General features: G+C 46.3%; 1 long non-coding RNA gene across 1 annotated transcript in view; it reads left to right on the top strand.

Moving 5' to 3' along the window:
- Positions 1-6,706: 6,706 nt before the first annotated feature.
- The window catches only part of LOC138283336 (uncharacterized), an 87,350-nt gene continuing 69,484 nt past the window's right edge, over positions 6,707-24,572 (top strand). Inside the window, exons 1-2 of the long non-coding RNA XR_011201198.1 lie at positions 6,707-6,966; positions 9,058-9,154. This is a non-coding gene — a long non-coding RNA (uncharacterized lncRNA). The remainder of the gene's footprint in view (positions 6,967-9,057; positions 9,155-24,572) is intronic.

The raw sequence follows: 24,572 nt of genomic DNA, 5'->3' as shown, positions 1-24,572 counted from the left end.
GGCAGTTGAGAAGGACTCACATCCTTTGGAACTAGTAACCCAGTTTGTTCCAATGAGTGTGTGTCCTTGATATGGCACATTTATGTCCTTCCCCCCCTGTGCTGGCACACAAATTGCTGCCATGCACCAACACAGGCGCCCATGCACCCTGGTGCAAGGGTGTCTACATTGTATGGATAATTATTTTTGTGCAGGAAGGTACACCTTCCTGCACAAAAACAAGCAATGGAGACCGAATGCAGCACACATAGAAAGAGAAACAAAGGGGAGAAATAAAGATAACTCTCCCCATTGCATCACTCTTATGCCATCCCTGGGAGGCGTAGGCTTCTGACACATTCCCGGGTTTACGAAACCTTTAAAGTCTGGGAATGTGTCAAAATCCATGGATGTTGCGTGGGAACACCCACGCATCACCAATGGAAACGCTCCCCGATGCAAAGTAAGGCAACAGAGAGACTTGCGCTGCATTGCCTTACTCCATATCTACAAGGCCATGTAAAGCCACACAAAGTTGCTTTGCGTGGTCTTGTAGATATAGGTGTGCAGCCTGTGACATAGATATGTCATAAAAAGTGATGCACCGGCAGCACAGGCTGTGTGTAAATACGGGCCACGGTCTTCAGGGAAAGTCTTTTCAGATTGCTACAGGCCTTGTGTGGTCATACACATGCACTAATATAAGTATATTTTACGGTTTCAGTTGTGACCTGCACTTGCTTTGTTCTTGAGTGAATTGTACATCACAGTGCTTTTCTTTGTTCAGCCTTTGCTGAGTAACCGTTTCAAGTATTTCCTGCTCCAACAGTTATAATGCAACATTTGGGGTCTTGGACGCACTTCCATCAGGAAGTTCCTTATTGATCATTGATTAGTTGTCCTTTAAAGCATTTCCTCACCATGTCCATTCCATATAAATACACTTCATCCAAAAATTGCTCCACATCACCTGGTTCACAAAATTCCCTACTGCAGCCATCAGTTACTAAAACCATTATGGCTGTTTCCAGGAGTCCATAGTGTACGTTCCACTTGTGGAGACAGGAACACAGTACCATGAACATCCTGTGTTTTATCACGCTATTGTCAGAGAAATCTGCTGCCACTGATCTTGTGACCTCCGTAGTTGAAAGGGTTCATTTGTTTCCTGAACGTGGTGAACTCCAAAGGTGCTTGTTGAAAGCTTAGAAAGTATGGTATACACATACCTTAGTGTATTTTGCGTTCCTTTATTCATTGAGTGTATCCTGTGCACTATTTGAAATTCCAAGGGTGGATTGAAATGTTGGCCATTAGTTCCAGCGGGACTGTTGCAATTAAAATCATCAGGTCACCCAATTCTTGACCCTCCAGAACAACCACGAAAAGAACAATGGAGCATATTTAAGAGCCCCTAGCATCATTTTTTTTGCTACTGTAGCGTTACAAGGTCAAAAACGCCATGCCATATTTACAAAGTGGTGCAATGCATGCAGTGTGCCACTTTGTAACCCTTTGTGCTACATTATGCCTACGCTAAGTATGCAAAGGGGGTGTTCCCCATTAGTGGAGCAAAAAAAATGATGCAAGGAAATGAAATAAGTGACTTTTAATGCCTGTTCAAAGCAGGCATTAAAAGGGGACTTTCATTGGTTATAATGGGACTCTGGGTGCTTTACAGGGTTAGAGTCAGAATATTTCACGCTAATCCTGCAAAGCGCCGGACTAGTGCCAAAAATTCTGATGCTAGTACCCTATTTAGCACCATGGTGCGCCGTATTTTAAATACGATACACATTGTGGCATTAAGGGGGAGCTAAGGGGTGCAGGAAAAGTGCCGCTGCACTTAAATATGCCCCAATGTTCCAGCAACTTAGGTCTTTCCATTCTGTCAATTTCTGCTTCAGGTGTCACATTTCACTCCCTAAGTCAGGCTTTTTCTCAATGTGTTCATGACGTTCTTCCAGTTCTTTCATTCAATTTTCTGCCATGTCCATCCGTGAATGGAAGTAGCCTAGACCTGGCCACATAATGTCATTTACTGTCACCAGGGTGTCATTGCTCATGAAATCTATTGTTGTTCTGACGGTGAGTTCTCTCCTTAATATATCTAGAGTGGTCACGTCCAAGGTTGGCTGCACGGAGTACTATTTCGCAGCCATAGCCTAGGAAAATGGTAATTGACTTGAATGTGTTCTCTTGGACATGTGATAGCTTGAATCTCATTATGTGGTCTCAGAGCAAGGCTTGTGCCTGTGTTATTTTCATTCACAGATTGCCTGATCTGGGGCTTGACCGTAGTCCAGTGCTTTAAATGGGCCGGTACTGTCCAGTACTGAGTACCTGCACTTCTCACGAAAAACGGAATACTTTGAATTGGAGAGTACCAGCACTTCTCAGAAACAAGCAGGTACTCTCGTAGGATATCTGCACATCTATTTTTCCATTTCAAGCACTGTATGATACCGGGGGTCACAAGGTCTCATTCGGATTAGCATAAACGAGAGTAGCAGGCTCCAAGATATCTTCAATGTGACCACATTTTTGTAGTCAGTGATGGTAGAGCAGGATCATCCACATTTATTTGATGCCGAGAACAAGTGAGGATGTCTCTACTTTTCATCTATTTGTTTCACTTCACAGATTGTTAAGACATGCTTCTCACAAGCTAGGGGCACATCATTATATTTATCACTTTTTCTATATTCTCAAGTGCTATCATCAATGTATCCAATATCAGTTATGTGTGTCATATACTTCAAACTGGATGCAGACATGCCTTTAACCTCGCAGCACCGGATGTTCTTCCTGCTGGTGTAGACTATATAGTCTCGGGCCTTTCCATTATTGTGGTCTTGTGTTTGCAGTTCCCCCATTCTTTTGCTTGTACAGTTAAGGGCGCCTTTGTTATTGTATTTCTTTTCTCTATGCCCATGCGTATTGGGGCAGCAGCAACAGAACATGTTTTCTTCGCGTATAACAATAACCTCCATTGGCCCACTTAGGGTGAGGATGCTCAGTGCAAAACTATGTCATACATCAACATATGAAACAATCTGAGTGTTGATAAGTGAGGGATCCCGAACCATAGCCTCAGTACCAGACCTTTCAGGCCTCACCCACTAAGCCTGGCAGCATACTGGGTTCCTAAAAGAATGGTGCTAGGTTCTACACTCAATCGCAGAAGGGTCCACAGAGGTTTGCAAGGGACGAGAGGCTGGATCCAGGGTCGCCTGACCCCTGAACTTCCTCAGAGACCGTCACTGTTGCTGCAGCACTCTCTTGGTCCAGTGCACACAAACCTCTTGTTAGGGCTTGTAGGACAATCTGCTCTGCACCTTTAGTCTGGACCTCTTTCAATCTATGCCGCTCCACTGGGGATATCTACATCCTCTGTGCTCTTGCGACAGCCCATTCAGAACTTTCACGCAGGCCACTTTGGACCTTTCACTGGGGACACAGGAGCCCACAGCTGTGGTGTGGTGGTGGGAGCTGTTTCAGTATTCAGCCATTTTGGAGGGTACCGCACCCCACCTTCTCACCTGAAGCTTTTACTTTGCAAGCTTTCTGCACAGAGGGTGCTCACAGGTGGCACAGTTAGACACCGCTGCCACCGTGTACCCATCCTGTTCTCCTGTAAGAGTTCGCCTTGAATCATGAACTGGATTGACTCAGCACCTTTGTGGTAACCCACTGAATCCAGTAGGCACATGAAGGGTAAGAACGCCTGCTCCAGACCTCTTCCTGTATGTCTTCACTAGGGCATCATGACTCCGTGCAGCAGATCAAAACCGGTTTCCAAATAACTACAAACACTGTCAGAGATTCAAATTGTACCGATCAGCTTTTATGGGAGCATAACTTTCCAAGAGGTGAGTGTAAAATCATTCCCCTACTGTGCACAAGCACCAGCTTTTATATTCTCGTAAAGGCCAACCCACTAACTCTTACTCCCTCCATTCTGCTCATGGTTTCTCCTTAATAGGCCCCTTGCTATTCTTGGACTACGTGGAGGCAAAACTCCGAAGCATATTAGGAGATTGCTTAAATCTGCAGTTTTGTCCTCCAGTATTTAGTAGTCCATATTTGCCCTCTCTCTTGTCTGTGCCCGACAAGGAAGAGTGCCTCAGGCGAACTGTTTTCTTGTCTGATTTACTGATTTATATTAATGTAGGGAAGTTGTTTCACAGGCTCAGGTTCACTTGCTGCTGACCCTTTTTTTAAAACACAATTTTATTTTTTTCTTCCTGCATAACAATATCCATTGTTGGCCCGCTTAGGGATGCTCAGTACGCATCTATGATATACATCAACATATGAAACATTGTCAGTGGCGTAAAAAAGGCCCCTGCAGCCCCCTGCGCTGTAGGGACGCCCCGTGCTCCAGGGGCCCCTCAGCACAGTACTCTGGCCTTGGAGCTCCTGCATGAGTCCGCATGATGTACTGTGCAGGGGGTCCCTCAAGTTTCGTTCCTCACTGCATTATGTCTTTTGAGATTCACAGTACAAAAACCCCCATCCTCAACATCATGTAGATTACCCTCCTAATGTTCAAGTGTGTATAGAGTGGTGTGGATTCTGAGACTAAGCATGTAGAAACAATCTTGCAACCTTACATTAGGGCCATTAAATAGGGTATTCATATGGGCCTGCGGTCATCGTTCGGAGATGTTTGGAATTGGCGGACCATTGCTTCCCAGTTGACAGAGATTGAGATTTCTCACAGGCCTTGGCATTCCTCTCCAAGTAGTGCTCTTGTTTGCATTTCGGCCCAATGTGGGACACCCTTGCTCCAAGCATGCACTAATAGAGAGGCTTGCAACCTTTAGCGTTTGTAATGGTTCTTTTCCTAGGAGTAGCGCTAAGTTCATGAATTGTGTGACCACTTTTGTGTTCAATGTCTGCCTGTGCATGTCCCTGATTACAATCTCAGTGATACCCAAGCTAGTTCTGCCCACTGTGTATTCACCATCGATTGGAACTGCCCTTTGAATCAAGGGGAATACAATGTCATGTGGTGGATGTCGGCCTTGTCTCTCCCGCAGCTAGGGCGCCGAGCTTGAGCTGAGAGCAATATCTGATTCAGTTCGGTAGGGGCGAAGCAAGCTCTATGGTATATACAGAACTGTATGTACTTAAACTGTGCGTCACCCCAGATCTTCTTGGGGTGTTCCAGGGCCTTCTGCCATTCTTTTTCATTGAGCACACGGCGTGCTGTGCTTTCTAGGTGCAGTTGACACTTGACTTTGCGATTTTTTAAATATCTGGAAAAACACCAGCATATTTGAATTAGCAGGTACTGGTATTTAGGTGCACTGGTGCTATTTTACTGTCCCATGCAAAAGAATACAGAATGATGGGCAGCAATAGAAATGTAAAAGGGAATCAACCACTTGTATCCAGTACACATTCGTGCACAGACTTTCCACATGCTTAAGTCTATCTTAAACGTAAATATATGTATACTACTGTGCTGTGAAAACAAGATGCGTGTGTGGCTTGCGTTGTGACTAGGCTCCTGTATAATATGTGTTAAAGCAAAGCAATTAATTCTCCCTGGTGCATTTTGTGAATGCCAGAATTGAATATGTATTGCTGGTGCTGAGCCAAATCATGGCGCTTCTCTGGGAAAGCTGTAAGGTTAGATAGGCAACAGATGATCATCACAACCAATGAATCCTTTAGGTTAGCAAAATGTTTGTCCACAAGGTAATTGCAGGAGTCCTACCTAGTCCCTACGATTACATTGCAGTTTCGGTATCAGATAAAATGGGGTGCTCTTTGTCCCCCCCGTCACTGTTTCTACATTGGCACAAGATGTGGTTTGGCAGAAAGAGGTGCAAGCAGGTGATTACATACCAGCAGGTCGGGCAGATTGCACACGGCGATATATGGGTGGTACACAATATGTTATCTGCTGGTCAGAGTAGTCAAGTGCCCGTGGGCAGGTGGCAGGAGACGAGGCTCATTTGTGGATGGTTTGTCACGATGGTCTGATAATTGCAGCATGTTTCCTGCACCTGACTGGAGGTTATGTTATGTTACCTTAAAAGATTTATAGAGCGCATAGCCGCCCCAACATAGGGGCTTCCTAGCGCTGGTCTATATTACAAACACTGCCGAAACAGCCCCCCAGGTGGGGTGATGACTTGCCAGGACGTGACGATAATGTTGTTTTGTGAACGCTTAAAGCTCAACACAGTTCCCACTGGTACTCTTTTTTATCTGGTGGACACCTCGGAGTGTGTTATGTGGTAAAAGATATAGCACACCACGAGCCTCGGCATGAGTCGATGTTCCAATGAGCAAAGAAAGGCAATTTTACCATATATGCATGGTCGTAAACAGAAGTCAGAAATGCATATTAAAGGCACACAACACAGAAAAGGGGATTGTTTGAAGATGTATTTTAGTGGCTTGTGTTACGTCATAATATGTGTGTGTGTGTCAGCAATTATATAAGACACTTCAGTCATTTTTAAAATAGGATTCCTGCTTCATGTGCTTGAGTTTGCTGAGTGTCTGTATGGAGTTTATAAGAAGCAAACTCTACATATGTACATTTTTTTTCAGTGTTTTTCCCTTCAGTGCACATTTTGAAAGTGGCAATAGTGACCCCTCAGACAATCAATCAATAGCAGTTAGGATGCTGGTCAGACGACAGGAAATTGATTCCAGGGGCACATTTCAGAAAAGAACCGTGAGAATTATAAAAGAAAGAGGAAAACATAGGCGCACGTGCGAAGACATTGCGCGCAGCTCCCCAGAGCAGGAGGGCTCTTGCAGTCTGTCTGGATGGGATGCAGGGAAAAGCGAACTTCTTCTCCGAAACCTCTTCTCGGATGCGGCAGAACTAGAATGCCCTGTGCAAATAAACAAGGGTAGCGTTAGAACCCCTTTCCGTAGTCCGACTGGAAGTGTCGGCTTGCACCGCCATCTGTGACCGCCCGGGCCGCTAGTGAACTATATAGAAAGGACTGGGAGAAGGTAAGTACAGGTCTGTCTTTCAGGAAAAAAAAGCACCGGTGCTCGGAGAAAATCTGGCATAGGCTTCGCAGAGTGATGGAAGTGCTGCGAGTTCGAGAAACTTGAGAGAGGAAGACGCTTGCTGGTCAATTTAAAAAATGTAAAGGGAGTTCAAACTTTATTTTGCGTCCGATTTAGAAGTATTCTTAAACAATTGAGAATACAGATTAATGATTCTAGCGCTGCTGTAAATTTTACATCAGCTGCAAAATTCAAATATTGAAAATTAAACAATGCACTAAGGTGGAGCGCTTCCAGCAAAAAAGCAACACTTTGTAAATGGTTTTACTGAAAAAGTTCATGCCATTTACTGCAGGGAATCGGTGGTTTGGAAGTCAACTATCTATAGTTTCTGAGTAGAGAACTAAAGAAAAAAATGGAAACATCTGTGCATTTAAATTTCGTCTGGAGTAGTTTAAATAAAATCGGAAGTCAGGGTATATTTCGGGATCAGCGAATTTTTAGAAACTGTTACCTTGCTGTATTTAGGTGATCACGTCCTGCTCACTGAGATTTTTTTTTTTACTTACACTGCCAGTTCAGAAGCTTTAAAAGCTGGAATCTGTTAAGGAGAAAGACAGAGAGGGCTTATCAGAAACACATTGGAGTTTTTGGGAAGGCGCTCGGTCGTTCCCTCGGACCAGCTGCCACGTAATAAAATGATTTGACAGCACATCTTTACTTTGTGCCGTTTTAGGATTTAATGTGCCAGCCGTGTACGACATTTGTAGGATGGGGATCGTGGAACTCCCCTCCCCCACCCCTCAAGCCCAGGCAGGCTAGTGGGGTGGGGGCGGGCCCATGAATCTCAATATCTAATAAAACACGAGGACAGAAATGTGCTTTCGTTTAAGGTACAGGCAACGTCAGGGCGAGTTTACATTTATGACCTCTGTTAACCAACAGATTTATTTTCTTTAAAAAATCCAAACAGAATAATTAAATCGCATTAACAAGTCATTGAATATTTTAATGCACAAAATTACACGTTAAGTGTACCAGTTACTTTATTTATAATTCACAAATAATTTTTGCTTAAAAATAGTTTTTGTGGTTCGTGGATGTGCAATGAAATTACTTGCTGAGTTGATCCGATATACAGTAAATGTTACGAAAATAGATGCTAATGAAATACGTTTGCAACGATTAGTGTGAAACACTGGGAGGAACAAAGGCAATAGAAACTAGATTGTTCTAAGCAGAAAAGGCAGAGTATTTTCTTTTTGATACACCGAGTAGGTGAGACGTTATTCCTCAGCATGTGACCACACCGTTGGGCACGGGCATAATAAGCACAAATCATGATACAACAGCAAGATATAGGCGATGGGGGCAGAGCAGGGTGGTGGGTGGTAATGCCATTTTTTTTTTTTTTTAAAGCGAATGTGGGATGACGGCAGAAAGCCAGAAACACGTCACTTACTGCACTTACTTGAGGTGAAAGACTTTTAGAAAAATGTCTCTATCTTTAAATAAAATGACTGCATTTACCATGATGCATTGGGGCTATTTTATGCTGGAGTGTGAGGCAGTGTGCTCCTTTTTTGTGTGGGTCACAATGCTGCTGCACATCAATGTCACTTTTGGGCACGATGAAAGCACTGGATAAAAGGTAAGAAGCGTTTGGGTGTGGTGTTTCATATTTAGAAAGATTTGCACGTTCGTGATATTTACTCAGTGTAATTTGTCATAAACACTCCTATATTAAAACCAAGTTTGCAATAAAAGCGCACAATGTGCCACTACGATGTTTGTCATGTCCGTTCAATTATATAAAAGAATGATTATTTTTATGAAATTCTACTTCCGCTTCCGCCTCACCCTTCAGTATTAGCTTGACCTCCTTCCCACCGATGTTGACGTAGTCTGAAGCAATACTTTGCAGAGGCACCTTCTGTCATTCTTCGAGCATTTCATAGTGGTGATACGTAAATAAGGCAAAACGCAATAGCCGCATATTGAAAGGTGTGTCGATGGTTTCATCCCTCTCGAAGCTTACCTGATACTTTGCGGGGCTACTCTCGGCATTAAACCACACCTTCTCCATCTCAGTTCCATTTAGGGACGTGTCGTACAAGAGAGGATGTACCAGACGGTCCCTGACACATCATCTTACGTCAAGGTGGGAAAAGAAAACTTCCAGACACAGGTAACAGCAATGGGCCCCTCGTGACCTGACCTCTGTAGGCATCTCGGTGCATGTGCGCCGCGTCACAGAAAACCGCAGGCACGCCCCTACCCCACACACCAGCCCCCTCTCTCACACGCACAGCTCTCTTTTAATGTGTGGGCACGGGTGAAACAAACCCAGTGTCCGTTTATTTCAAATTATTGTATGTACGCGCGTCTCCACACACCCATATCCCCAGGGCCCTTTCATTTTCATGGCCTAGATGCACTGGTGACACCACACCCGCGAATGGTGCCTTTGGTTCTCAATGTGCCGTCTGAGCGCTGGATCCACAAACAGGGATGCCCGCCCCTATGTGTTACTTTACCCAATATGCACGGATGAAACACACAGACCCAATGCCATTGTATTTGGCTATGCTCCACGTTCAAAACACATAGGGTTCTCTCTTCTGCCTCTTCTGCGTGCGCACTGGCGCCCTCCGCAAAGCTCCTCCAGTTAAGATGTTCTACGTGCCTTGGTGAAACGCGTTGTGCCTTTATATCTCATGATACTGTACTTTTGAGTGCCACACAATCAATGTCCTTTAACGTAACCGTACTCTAGCTAATCATATAGAGTACACTTTTGTATGGCTATAAGCGCGTGCACACACACACAATCCAAGAACATGTACCATTCTGTGCAGGTGCCACACACACAGACACACGCAAAAGATCCCTTTTGCTGTTCTTTGTGTGTACAGTTGACCCCTTTATCCCCTTCCGCATCCCCCTCACACCTACAAAAAACATGCTAATCTCGGGTTTATATTTTGTTTTAAAGTAACGTGAGTGCCGTACACACAAAACTTAAAACAGCTATGTGGGTGGTGGATTGTTTTGGATAAGCTGAATGGATATTGTGAAAGTTATATGTAATATGTGTCTGCAGTGGCTCCCCTTCTATTTATTTACTTTACTCGCAATGCTCTCCGAATCATTCCCTTGGGCATGTCTCTGGCGTACAAATACAAAACTAAAGAACACATTTACCAGTGTTGTTACATGCTGTGATGAACTGAGTGCTACACGCAGCATGATAGTCAGTACGAATTAATGTAATAGAAGTATGGATATCTCGTTGCTTCTCTTCTATCGCCTCCTGGTTCTACTTCAATGTTTGTTTATTTTTTTGTTCTTTTACATGTGTACTCGCTAGACTGATGAAAATAATAAAGAAAACAGGAATGCTAAAAAATAAAGCAAGTTGTAGAAGAAAACCCTACAGAGTCTCGAACAATCTGAGGACGTCAGCTGATCTGTCGTGCAAATATCTGCGGTGACAAATAGGTGTGTGTGTGGTGGTTTGTGTTATGCTCTTTAGTTGTCGCTTGTGAGTGAGGCTGGTTGCAGGATGGATAGAGCTATACTAAGAGAAATTCTCCTTCAGTAGATTGGACGGGATAAAGATCTGTGACACTGAAAGTGAAATCTGTGGCTGCATTTCTATATACGTGGGGTTTGGGCCAGGCCCTTGTAGGTTACTAGGAACACTATTATTTCGGGAAAACAACTCTTGTCAATGGTCACCAACCTGGCCCCGTTACCCATTTTCTCTCTATATTATAGCTGACATAATACTTTTTTTTTTTTACCAGATTGGCTCAATAATATGTAAACAAACCGGGGTTTGGGGCACATCTGTTTACAGATCCATAACCACACTTAAGTCTTGTGTTCGGAGCAGCCAAAGTCCCACAGTGGTTCGTGTGATCATTTGGCTTGTTTTTAGGCGGCTTGTTGCTGTGACATTACTTTACATCATCAACAACGCGTCTTATTGATTAACCACGTCGCCGCTTCAGAGAGCTTGTCGATGGGCTCGAGTAGTAACTGCGGTCGGTCTCAAGTAGCATGTCGGTATGTTATTCCGCCGTGGGGGGACACTGTGGAAGCCGCCAGGCGCATTTCCTACGTTCGTTTTGTGCTGAATGTGTAACGTTGAAGACACAGTCGTACGGTACGAAAGCTGTGCCGAATCTTTACTGGTTCTCTGTGACGCATTTATGGTCCGCAGTGCTTGAGGGCACCTGACACACTACACGTATAGGTATACAAATACAGTACACCTATACGGCAACAAAGGTTATAAAGCTCTGTTCTCTGAACTTTGGAAAGCATGTGTATGCATTTATTTATTTATTTATTTATAAGAAGCTTAACCAGAGTCACCCTAATTTGTAAATTGAAGACTTTAAATACATTCAAATTAAACTGTTAGGTTTTTTCATACGGAGCCTGTTGTTTAAGTTGGAGACTCTGGAATGAAACGACTATGGTTCAATTCGCAGACCCCCCACCTAACCAAATTATGTCATCCTGGGAAAACCGTGGCACCATAGACTGACCATTTCTTCGTTCTGGGTTTAATAACTTTGTGACTGCTGTAATCAAACCAGCAACACTGCTGCAGAACGCAGTGCGCAACACATACCGCCTCAGGGTTTTCTATCTATAGAGCATAGCAACCCCACGTGTTATACACAATTGACGTCAATTGGGGGGCGCCAGAGGTCGCAGCTTCGACACCTAGCTTCCCCTTGCGATCCCTGGGACTCCCTTTGCGACCCCTGGCGTCAGGTGTGACCAAATGAGTACCTGGAACACAGAGGAAGCTCGTTCTAATTGACTTTGGCGTGGGCTCCACTTTCCTGGATTTCTGTCAATTTTTTTTATTACCCGAACAGTGAATAATGTTCGTCTCTATGTGTGTAATGAAAAATGGAGCGCAACTCGCTGGACTATGACCCTATCTGGCAGCTAAGGTAAGTAAAAATGCTTTTAAATGTATGATGTATACATGCTTGCAGGTGAAACTATGTGTGTGAGAGAGAGTGTGTGAATGTTTGTCTATGTGTAAGCATGTGTATGTGAACCAAAGTAAAGGTAAAATTGAGTGGAGTGTGATGTCACTTCCGCTACCACTGGCATTTCGGTGCATTGACACCCATGCATGCATTGCGGCGCTCAGCAACGCACAAAGATGACCGACACTAAGCTAAAAAAAAAAGGTTGTCAAAGAGTTTCTAGAGAAGAGAAGAGACATTTTTCTCGCAAGAAGTTGGGCATTACATTTCTGATTGTGCAGGCTTGCAATAAAGGTATCCAGCCATGGCATGGGTCGATTTTGCTCTGATAATTTCCATAAGTAGTTTACCACTAACTCTGTTTTTCAGATAATCAGATGCCGATTCGTGTGCTATCTTCAGTACTCTGAATGCCTTGTCGTGACAATGAAGCAAATTAAGTCTTCTTAACGCAGACATTCCAGTGGGCATCTTTCTCCCCTCGTGCTAAAGATATTGGTAGCACTTGTGCTTTATCAGTCGTCTTTCTAGAGGTTCGTGCCTAGGAAGAATTGAGATCATCAGTTTCGGAACTGACTACAAGGTCGGGCTGGAGCAGAAAATAGACCGGACACCAAAATAAGAGCCGCCCCTTCATTAACAAATCAGATATCTAAAAACGTGGCGCACTTGTAAATCGGGACCATTTTTAACTTGAAAAGACACGATGCTTTGCAAGGTATGGTGAACTGCATATATCCGTGCTTGCTGCAATGAATGTTTGCGGTATTGTCAGAGACATCAACGGTAATAAAACCAGCCCACATGACAATAAAACAAGTCTACAAACATCATAAAATATCAATTCCATGCACCGACCATGCAGACCAGTCCTTAGGGAACTGACAGATTGCCCTCTAGGTCTCTTCGACCCTGATGACGTTGTGGTGGTTCGTTGGGACTGTGCCAGAAAAACACACCCCATCTTTTAATAGTTGCGGGTACTATTTAGACGTCGCCATCACATCACTCACCTGTTCGTTCAGTGTCATCTCTGTGTCCAAAGTGACTCCAAGATCCTTACAGGTGCCCCTCAGTGGATACCCGTTTTACCAATGGGCACATTTTGGATTTCTTTATTTTATTATTTAGCAACAAGAAATACATTTTTTACCCTCTGTGAGATTTCTGAAAAGGTCGAAGGCAAGCAGGGCGTCTACTGCAGTTACAAAAACTATACTATGAAATATGATGTGTTTTTCTGGTGAAACACAACAGTTCTTTTTAGGTGTTGTGAGTAGTGTTGTACAAAGTTGCGTAGTCTGGTTCTTCTCAACTTGCATAATTTTGCTTTAAACTCCATGTATGTTTAGCGAAGTGTAAAGCTTGCAAAGACTTTCACAGAAGGGGGGCGGGTGGGCAGGTCCTTTGCGTGTTAGCGAGGAATATTCCCACTGTCACTCACTGCTGCTCCCAGTCAACAGATAGTCCTTCAATGGGATTCTCTGCCCTTTAAGTCTCACCCTTTGATGAGCAGGACGTGTGGTACCAGGGAGTTATTGACGTGCAGCTAATGAACAGTGGAAGACAGCCTTTAGAGTTAGGAGGTAAACGGTCCCTGCTAAGGCGCTTAAGTTGTGCCCTCGGCGTGCAACTACAAGAATTCTCCCATTACTTTGCAGAACATCAGACTAAAGGAAGTTTTTACCTTTAAGGTGTAGGACAGCCTAAACATCTACTCAAAAGGTGTAGGACCATGTTGGGAAAACTCCTCCATCTCTGTGAAAATTGAACTTTGCCAACTATGCCTGTCCAACTTCACCTGCCCTTTACTGTGAGAAACAAAACTTAGGACAATGCACATAAGGGCGGAGGGTAGGTGGGACAACTGCACGCCGTCCGCCATCCCAGCCGCCGCGCACCAAGAAAGAGAAGGCCGAGCCTACCTGGGGGGGCGCTTAAGTAGCCCTCCACCAGTACGCGGCGGCTGGAACGGGCTGGCGACACAATGCAGCCACAACGTCCCAAACCCCTCAAATTCCGCCTCCGCCCCTCGCGAGGCGTGAGGGTGGAAGTCAAAAGGCCAGACCAACGCACAACCAGTGCGTAGAGTCTCGTGGCTTCGGTGGGCCCGTTTCCTGACGGGCCGCGCCCTCCCATCTTAGAGGGCGCTTTTCCCTAGGATCCGGAGACCGCCAGCAAGACCTCACCCCAACACCAGCTACACGCTGACCGACAAAATTTTCTTGTTGGAAGAAGTTTTTATTCTCAATTTTTATGATATTTTTCACACATATGTATACCATAAATCACTTCAATCAAAAAGACAGTCATATTTACAAAAAAACATAAATCACATCCTTGAGATATACTTCAGTAACCATAAATCATTCTTATGACAGGATCCCTTCCTGTCCTGAACCACCATTAAACCACACAAGTGAACCATATATCACCTGTATCCCTAGGAGGGGCGGTTGTCCTGACGACACCGTTCCTTGACCACCCGCTCAGGGTTCCGCCCCCCTCCAAACACCAAGCTGCCAAGGGGTGTAACGGGGTGACCAGGGGCGGGAGCCCCATTGACCCCCCCCAGTGATCTGGGCTCCCTTCCCCCTTAATCTGGTGTGTACATCCGCAGGTTGCCTCAGGACTTCAGGATCCCATCCCTGGTGTTCTCTTGGGGCCCCAGCCTTGGGGACCCCTCTGTTGCTTCAGGTTACTTTAATATCTCACTTCCCACCACGAGGGCGACCAGGGTCCCAAAGGCCCTTTGCCCTCCCCACCCGCAAAGAGGCTGCGAGCGAAGAAACGCATGTCAGAAATGAACTGGTCAGTAACGGTGTCGGACAAGTGCACCATATCCTTGTGAAACATGTTGGGGTCCTTCAAAAGTCTGTGTGGAATGTTCCATAAGCACCCCGGGCCTGGGCAAAGTTTTGCCTTTCCCACATTGAGTCATCGTACTGAAACATTAATTGTTCTTGCCTTAATTCCTGGGCCCCAATTGCAGCGAGGCACCATATGAGACCATGCAATGGCCATGTTCGGGTATTGTTTTGCCAACTTTGTGATTTCCATAAATATCGCTTCTCTCAGTGCCTTACTGCCCATGCACACCAAATCATTGCCTCCAAGGTGAATAATGATGAGCTCCGGGAACTGAAGTCACTCGGATCCTCTGGCCAATGTGACGAGCTGTTGAAGTTGTGCGATTCCCATTCTATCAACCCCACACCATTTGAAAGCCACGCTCTGGTCCACCGGATTCAGCATACAGAGATGTTGCACCCTGTAAGCTGCCTGCTGAACGAACGAATGCCCCAAGACCCATACCACATGTGGTGCCATTGAACTGAAATGAAAGAAGATTGCATGAGAAAACCATACTTTAATAACCGGCTCCAAGACGGAGTACTGCTATACCAATTCAGGCCTGATGTACCGTTTTTAACAATTAGATGACCAGCGACCAATGCGCTTCACCTTGGACACTGGCAACCCTGCACTGGCTGCTAATGTAGCTGCCCCAATCCGAAAGGGATGGGGTGAGTATCCCAGTGGGTCCACCCTCAGCGATACCTTGAGAACCTCAGAGAACTGGTAGCGAGACATGCATTCCCCGTTAGCGTGAATAAACAAAGCGGTAGACTCTGCAGGCGGCCAGACAGACAGGTAGGTTCCTACTAATTTCACCAGGCAAAGGGGGACCCACTAGCTCAGTTGAGTGTGATGCATGCCCCTTTTTAAAGCTGGTTTGTTTTAGATTTACGCAGCACTATTGACAAAAATTCTGTACTGACCAGCACGTCCCCCGGTTGGAGTCCCCCAGCGTGATCGCTCTTGGAAGAGCCCACTAGTTCCCCGATGCGGAAAGCACCATAAAAAGCCACCCCAAATGCTGCTGCAAACAAAGCTGACTCAAAATGAGAGGAACACACCAAAGGAAGGCTGTCTAAAATATTCTCTAATAATACTGCTGTTATCGGGCGCTTCCCGTCTGCCTTAGTATGGTCCCCCCTTGCCCAACCGGCTATAGCCCGCTTAATGATAAAGGAGTTCAGCTGATACTCCAAGTTTCTGAGTCTAGCGAAAAAACGGATTGCGGCCAGGTAAGCTTTCGCACAAGAGACCGGTCTACCTCAGTCCCTCAAATGCTGCAAAAAGGTGCATATAGCTGTTTCTGAAAACAAGTCTGAATATTTTTGTGTTCCTAAGAACAGCCTGTACTGGTGAAAAGCTTTCTCATATGCCCCTTTAGTACGCGCTGCCAGAGATATTGCTACTAAGCCTGGGAGGGAGGGACACCAATCCTCCACAGAGATGCTGGGAACTCCGACATCTTCTCCGCCACCTGAGGGTGATACCGCAGGAAGTCCTGCATCAATGAATGAGATGGGGCATCAGCGGCATTGTTATATATCCCGGGCACATGTTTAGCTTGAAATGTAATGTTGTACCCTAAGCATGTTAAAATTAGGTGTTTGAGGAGGCGGAGCACCAACCGGCATGTGGCCCGTTGTCTATTGATTGCCTCCACCACAGCCATGTTGTCGGACCAGAAGATTACCGACCTGTCCTTAAATTTCTCAACCCAAATGGTGACAGCGACAATAATAGGGAATAGTTCCAAAAAGGCTATGTTCCTTGTGATGCCCATGTTAACTCAGTCAGCTGGCCAGTCCGCCCTGCACCGTGAAGGTCCCAAAATCGCACCGAAACCCATGCTGCTCCCTGAGTACATATATAATCCCAAAGTGGGGCTTGAGACCGCCGGATGAGGCCAAATTACTGCCCCGTTAAAATCCTGCAGAAAAACCTCCCACAATTTTAAGTCACTCCTAACTTCAGTGGACAACCGGGTGTGATGGTGCTTCTCGGACAGACCAGCCATTGACCCACCGATGGACCTTGAGAAAGGGCGAGTCATGGAAATGATTCTTAGAGCGAAATTCAGCTGTCCCACTAGAATCTGCAACTGATGCAGGGTGACTTTTTTCTGAGATAACATCAGTTTAATGGAGTCCTTGAAGGCCTGTAGCTTATCCCTAGGCAGGAGACACTCCCCGGCCCCTGAATCAATCTCAATTCCTAGGAGAGTAATGCAATTGGAGGGCTCCTCTGTTTTTTCAGGCGCCAATGGAACCCAAAGTCCTTAAACATTGCGGTCAAGGCCTGAAGGGCTCATCCGCATTTACCTGAACCTGGAGGGCCCAATACCAAGAAATCGTCTAAATAATGTATCACATCCAAGTGACCGGTAAGGTTTGAGAAAAGCCACTGCAAGAAGGTGCTAAACTGTTCAAAGTAGCTGCACGACACACTACAACCCATGGGCATACACTTATAGAAGTAGTTTCCTTGGAATTGGAAACCCAGTAGATGGGAATCATCAGGATGCACAGGAAGAAGTCTGAAGGCTGATTCTATGTCAGTTTTTGCTAACAGGGCACCTATGCCCAAGGCCCACAACTTTACTAAGGCCTGGTCGACAGTCGCATAGCAAACTGTGCAAAGCTGGGGATCGATAGCCTCCTTCACTGATGCTCCGCTAGGAGCAGGCAGATTATGAATTAACCTGAACTGTCCTTCTTAGGAACAACCCCCAAAGGAGAACACACAAAACCGTCTAAAGGCGGGTAAGGGAAAGGGCCTGCCAATCTACCCAAGGTACGTTCTTTTGATAACTTACTTGCCACCACACCCGTGTTCCTTAATGCAGATACTAAATTCTTGTAATGGTCAACTGGAGGTACACTGGTGGCAGGAATTCTAAAACCAAAGGAGAACCCGTGTGCTAGTAATTCGGAAGACCCTTTCTAAGGATAAGCTTGTACCCATGGGAGCAGAGCGTCAATCTTAATGGGAGAAGGCAAAGGTGACTTAACTACTGGTCTTACTCCCCTCTCTGCCTTTCTCTTTTGCTTTTTTGATGCATTTAGACTCTGGGTGAGAAGGGTGCCCACAAAAGGAACAGTTATGCCTGAATTTGCAGGACCCCGCTGGGCGCCAACATGTCTTCCTATGGAATGCCCAGCAAGACCCTTTCCTCTCAGTAGAGTACTGTGCCCAAAAGGGATGCCTCCCAGGTAATTTTTTGTTCACGCATTCTAACCAGACGTTTACCTCTGTTTGGTCCCACCCAATAGAAGGATCCTCTATTTTTGCCCAACGGAAATCCCTGTCGCATTCAAGCCAAGTGGCACCTCCATACACGTGGTGTGCTTTCAATATTTTGTTTGAGTAAAAAATCTTGGCAATACCCAAATCAGGTTTCTTTTCCAGCATCACTGACATGAATACGTTAAAACCGAACAACCAATGAGTAATGTTCTCTTCCACCCTGGGTTTTTTGTCCACAGATGAAGATGCTTTGGCTTCTTTGTCTTTACTCTCTACTTCCCTCCTTTTTGCCCTAATCAGAGAAAAAATGTAGACAAATTCCCCTTTCCATATTTTTGCTTTCACCTCAGCGCTAACATGTGCCGCCATCTTACCTGGTTTTGACAGCAGCGCGTCGATGCCTGATCCCTCTGTAGATGCATTAACATTTGCTGAAGCAGTGTTAGTCTCATTCAACCTATCCTTTTCCAAAGGGGCAGCCGGGGTCACCGCACCTGGTGCCGGGGAGACACTCAAGCAGCCGGTCACCGCCTGCACTGTCGCAACATTAAGCGCCGCTCCTAATACATCTACCTGTTGCTTCAGCTCTGCTACTGAATTCTGTAAAGAATCATTCACATTCCAGGGAGTTGTAGGCGGGCTGGGGCTACTAACTGGGACATTAATAGTTGCTAGCAACCTAGAGATTTCCCCTAAGGCTTGCGTGGTTGGGTTCTGCGCCTGCGAGTCTTGCACGGTTACTTGAGGTATAATGGAAACCAAGGGTATTTCTGCTGATGTTGAAATCACTGGCAAGGGTGATGGTGAGACTGCTGGCACCGTTGAAGATGCAGACAGAGAGGCCAGGAATTTGCGTATATCAGCTAACACATCAGCCACCCCCAGCCCTGTTGTTGAGATCGCAATTTGACCCCCTATGCACTGAACAGGCACCACACTCGTAGAGGGAACCAAAGACTCGGGCATAAGAGACTGTTCCGGGGTAAGAACGACTATGGGGGGTGTGCGACCCGCCTCTTCCCTTTAGTCCTACGCCTTACCGGTGCACATGCAGCGCGAGGAGCTACATGAGACCTCTTAGGACTACAACTCGCCCCATTAACCTCATTATCAGATACTGCATTGTTACTATCTGAATTGTCATTACCCAATTTTGCGAGAACCAGCTTCAAAAGTTGTGATAACTCCGGGTCCTTCCCCTTTCTTTTCCCCGCAATAGCCTTGTTAGACGGCATGGCTAAAGAACTGAACAACACCTATACTGCCTCGCAGATTTGATAAAACATCTTAAAAAAAAAAAACCCTACCAAAATTGTGTTTCTTCCTTAACCCAAATAGTTAGCGGAGGTGCTGAAGATACAATACTATACTAACAGCAATGTAGAGAAAGGCGTAAGTAATGTACCTGTAATTAAAATGACAACATTTAAGATAGTTATTCATCCGAAATCACCATGACCCACTTGCATTTACCAAGCAAGAAACCAGGCTAAAATGATTGTGGGTACTTTTTGGTAGCATTAAATTGAAAAGAAAACGATGTTCCTTTTAACAGCTTTCGGGCGCGATGCCGTGTTTAAAGAAAACGCACACAATTACCTGAACATATACCAAGCAGCTGCTGATTAATGATCACGCACTGCAATATTACGATCGCTGAACTGCTTCAGCGATAATTAAAGGAGGCTAGTTAACAAGCGTGGGCAATAAATGAAGGCGGTGCAAAACGAACGAACGGAGAGCTTCTGACGAGCTTAAATCTGCTGAAGCGTAACACAACTGATATCGTCACAAATCAACTTGGCGGAGCAAACAGGCACGTGTCAGCCTCAGCGAAGCAGCTTGAGAATGACATACAAGCCTTCGACAGATGTATCCTAACACTTTCACACAGCAGAACAAAATTGGTAACCACGCCAAGCCTCAACTCTCTCCACTTACGCGTGGCAAAACATTTTTAAACAAGGCGTAACCAACTTGGTATCAGCATATAGCACAGCTTTTAAAAAGCAGAACCACAGGTACCAGTTCTAATATTACGCGTGGCGAAACACTTTTACACAAGGTGTAACCAACTTGGTATCGGCATATAGCACAGCTTCTTAAAAAGCAGAACCAAAGATCCACGCTCTACTCTTACGTGTGGCAAACAATTTTTAAAGACGCTAACCCTCAGTATCTACACAAAAGTCCCAAAACCCCTTAACTATACTTACGCACGGCTGCTGGTAAACCTGCCACCGTCTCCTCTGTTCCAGAACACGACGCTGCCCACACTGGATCCTCCGACTGAGGAAAAGGGGCTCCCAGGAACTCCAAACGACAACTGCATGCCGTCCACCAGCCCAGCCGCCGTGCACCAAGAAAGAGAAGGCTGAGCCTTCCTAGGGGGGCGCTTAAGTAGCCCCCAACCAGTACGCGGCGGCTAGAACTGGCTGGCGGCACAACGCAGCCACAACGTACCAAACCCCTCGGACTTCCACCTCCGCCCCTAGCGAGGCACAGGGGTGGAAGTCAAAAGGCCAGACCAATGCACAACCAGTGCGTAGAGGCTCATGGCTTCGGCGGCCTCGATTGCTAACGGGCCGCGCCTTCCCATCTTGGAGGGCGCTTTTCCCTTCTTGATAGAAATGGGGTTTCTGGTTGGCTAGGGTATGCATCTCAGCCAGGCAGAACATACCCACTCTAGTCAGGGCAAGGGAGTTACACGCCTAAGATAACCCCTGTTCACCCCCTTGGTAGCTTGGCACGAGCAGTCAGGCCTATCCCAGAGGCAATGTGACACGTGACGGAAAATGTACACCACAAAGTAAACACAACACTGAGCTATGTAAAAGTAATCTGATTTGCACAAAACATAATTAGAGCAACATCACACGTAAGTAATACCCTGCTACCTTAGCAGTTGTCAGAATGTTACACAAGTTACTAATACTCTGCAAGAATATGCAGTTGTCACACTAGAACACGTAAGTACTCAGGATTCTGCAACATAAGTAGTAGTCAGGAATTACAGTAAGAATTCTATGTACTTGTCATGAATACCCATAAATGGAACATTAGAGAACATATCACAAGTCATAAAAATACATATCAGCTAGTCATGCCCATAAAAGGAACATCAGCCCACATATGTAGTGACAGAAAGCAGGTACGAAATCTATAAACACCACAAGGTCTATGCTAGGCTCCTGGAGCCCATATTCCCTAAAAAGTACCTGGTCTCTGCAGTAGAGGCACTCCCAGTGCCTGGAAGAGCATGAGGGGGTCCCCGGCGCTCCTGCGCACACAAAGAGGGCCACGCCGTGCTCCTGAGGGAGTGGGGCGGACGGCACCCTCTCCTCTTGATAAGCGGGCCCCTCTGGGGGCTCGCGATCGTGGTAGGGGCCTGCCTTGGCGTCCTCACACTCTGCCCTTGGGGTGGGGGCCAGTCACAGCCCAACAGACAAGTAGGGGCGAGAGGAAGGGGGCCTCCGTCGAGGTCTCCCTTCCTGGTATGAAAAATGCCCGAATTCACAACAGAGAGGAGCGTCCTGCTCCTAGGGTAGAGACCGGGGGAAGGGGGTGCTCCCCGTGCCTTCTCCCGCGTCATGCTGGCCTGTTTTTGAAGCTCGAACCGATCCTGGGGCCCGAGAAGACACTCGCCCGTACCCGATGTGGTGCACAAGTATTTTAAGCTATTCCCGGGCCGTGCGGTGATTCCTGAAGAGTCGGAGGCAGCTGGTGCCCCGGGGGGCGCTCCCGAGAGCAGACCGTGCCCCGGGGGCGCCCACAGGAGCATGCTTGCACCGCTTGACTTCTTATTGTGCCCCGGGAGCACTGTAAACAGCGCAATCCTCGCACTGGATGCAAATACGACGCCCGGGTCGTGGCTGTGATTTGGGGCAATTAAGTGAGCGCTTTTCACAGCGCTAGGGCCCCAGTCAACTGCCCGGGATGCGGTGGTGATTTTCTTCAGTCTGCAAAAGCGCTTTTAGAAAAGCACATTTACGGGCATCCGAGAGCACTCCCAGGGCGCTACACTGCCGAGGCAGCACTCCTCGTGCTGAAGGGTGTTTTTAGAGGTCAGGGGCCACAGCCGCTGCCTCTGGAGACAACAGTTGAAGAAGGGGGGCGCAGGGCTGGAGAACCCAGCAGCAGGTCAGCACAACAAGGGGGTGCAAGCAGTGGTAGTTCCTCCTGGTGACCTAGGCAGGTCACGAGTCAGCACAGCAGCAGCAGTCCAAGGTGGTCCTGGCGTGGCCTTTACAGCATCCTGTCCAGCTCCAGGTAAGGTTCTCGGAGTTCCCAGAATGTCCAAAATGATGTCTAAATTGTGGGGAAAATTCCCCTGTACTTATACTAGGTTTACAGTGTGTTTTACAATGGTCAGGAGAGGGGGTTCCAACCAGTTACAACTGGTTCTGGGAGTGCCCTTTCTCTCCTCAAGCACAGGCTCCAAACATCAGTGGGGGGTAAACGACCCTATTGTGTGAGGCCAGGGCACAGTCTTTACAAATGCAGGTGTGCCCCACCTTTCCCTTCTCTCAGCTCAGGAAGGCTTTACAATCTGTAGATGCACCTCTGTGACACCTCACCCTCCCTGTGTTCAGGCTGTCTGAGAAGTATGCACAAAGCCCCAACTGTCAGTCATGGATTGGAGGCAAGCTTCAAAACACCAAAGTCATAAGCACAGATAAATGCACACTTTCTAGAAGTGGCATTTCTGTGATAGTAATAAAAAATACACCTACACCAGCATGCAGCATTTCTCACCACTATCACAACCATACCAAACATGCCTACGATACCCCTCATAAATCAGACAATACCTCTTACACATAAGGCAGGGCATTTCCAATGCAACCCTATGAGGAGGCAGCACTCACAGCAGTAAGACACCAAGTTAGGCTATTTGTCACTACCAGGTCAGGCCACGCAACATGGCACAGGTCCTTCCTTCTACATACATGGCACCCTGCCCAAAGGGCTAGCTTGGGTGTACCATAGGGGTGACTTACATGTAGTAAAAGGGGAGTTCTGGGCCTGGCAAGTAAATTTAGATGCCAGGTCCTTGTGGCAGGAAACTGCGCTAGTAGGCCTTAGATAGGTTTAACGGGCTACTTCAGTGGTGGCGCAAGCAGCGCTGCAGGCCCACTAGTAGCATTTAATTTACAGGCCCTGGGTATAGGGATACCACTTTACAAGGGACTTATAGGTAAATTAAATATGCCAAATGGGTATAATCCAATCATAACAATTTTGTAAGGGAGAGCACATGCACTTTAGCACTGGTTAGCAGTGAAAAAGTGCTCAGAGTCAAAACGTCAGCTAACATGGGTCAGAAAAATAAGGAGGCAAAAAAAAAAGTCTGGGTAATGACCCTGTAAAAGGGCCAGGTCCAACACTTCTGATTGTGCAGGCTTGCAATAAAGGTATCCAGCCATCGCATGGGTCGATTTTGCTCTGATAATTTCCAAAAGTAGTTTACCACTAACTCTATTTTTCAGATAATCAGATGCCGATTCGTGTGCTATGTTCAGTACTCTGAATGCCATGTCATGACAAAGAAGCAAATAAAGTCTTCTTAACACAAACATTCCAGTGGGCATCTTTCTCCCCTCATGCTGCAGATATTGGTAGTACTTGTGCTTTATCAATCGTCTTTCTAGAGGTTCGTGCCTAGGAAGAATTGAGATCATCAGTTTCGGATCTGACTACAAGGATGGGCTGGAGCAGAAAATAGACCGGACACCAAAATAAGAGCCCCCCCTTCATTAACAAATCAGATATCTAAAAACGTGGCACACTTGTATATCGGGACCATTTTTAACTTGAAAAGACACGATGCCTTGCAAGGTATGGTGAACTACATATGTCTGTGCTTGCTGCAATGAATGTTTGTGGAATTGTCAGGGACATTAACGGTAATAAAAACCAGCCCACATGACCATAAAACAGGCCTACAAACATCATAAAATATTCCATGCACTGACCATGCAGACCAGCTTTTAGGGTACTGACAGATTGCCCTCTAGGTCTCTTTGACCCTGATGACTTGTGGTGGTTCGTTGGGACTGTGTCAAAAAAACACACACCATCTTTTAATAGTTGTAAGTACTATTTAGACGTCGCCATCACATCATTCACCTGTTCGTTCAGTGTCACCTCTGCGTCAAAAATGACTCCCAAGAGCCAACAGAGTCCTGCTGCAGAGGGGCGGGACCCAAAGGCCACTTTAAATTTGAAACGCGCGCCCGCTTACGCGGGACGTGCCAACAGAGACCTGCTGCAGAGGGGCGGGACCCAAAGACCCCTTTAAATTTGAAACGCTCACACCCTTCCACGGGACGCGGCAACAGAGACCTGCTGCAGAGGGGCAGGACCCAAAGGCCCCTTTAAATTTGAATTTGCTAAGGGCGGGCCCGTCCTGCGCCCGTCATCGCCAGGAAGAGGCTGGGCTGGGCCACCCCCTTAACATTTACTCCACGATTGTGCTGTTGCGAA

The sequence above is a fragment of the Pleurodeles waltl genome, chromosome 3_1 (genome assembly GCF_031143425.1).
Source record: "Pleurodeles waltl isolate 20211129_DDA chromosome 3_1, aPleWal1.hap1.20221129, whole genome shotgun sequence".
NCBI lineage: Eukaryota > Metazoa > Chordata > Amphibia > Caudata > Salamandridae > Pleurodeles > Pleurodeles waltl.
The sequence above is the reverse complement of the archived record's forward strand: the minus strand, read 5'-3'. Positions and strand labels throughout refer to the sequence as shown.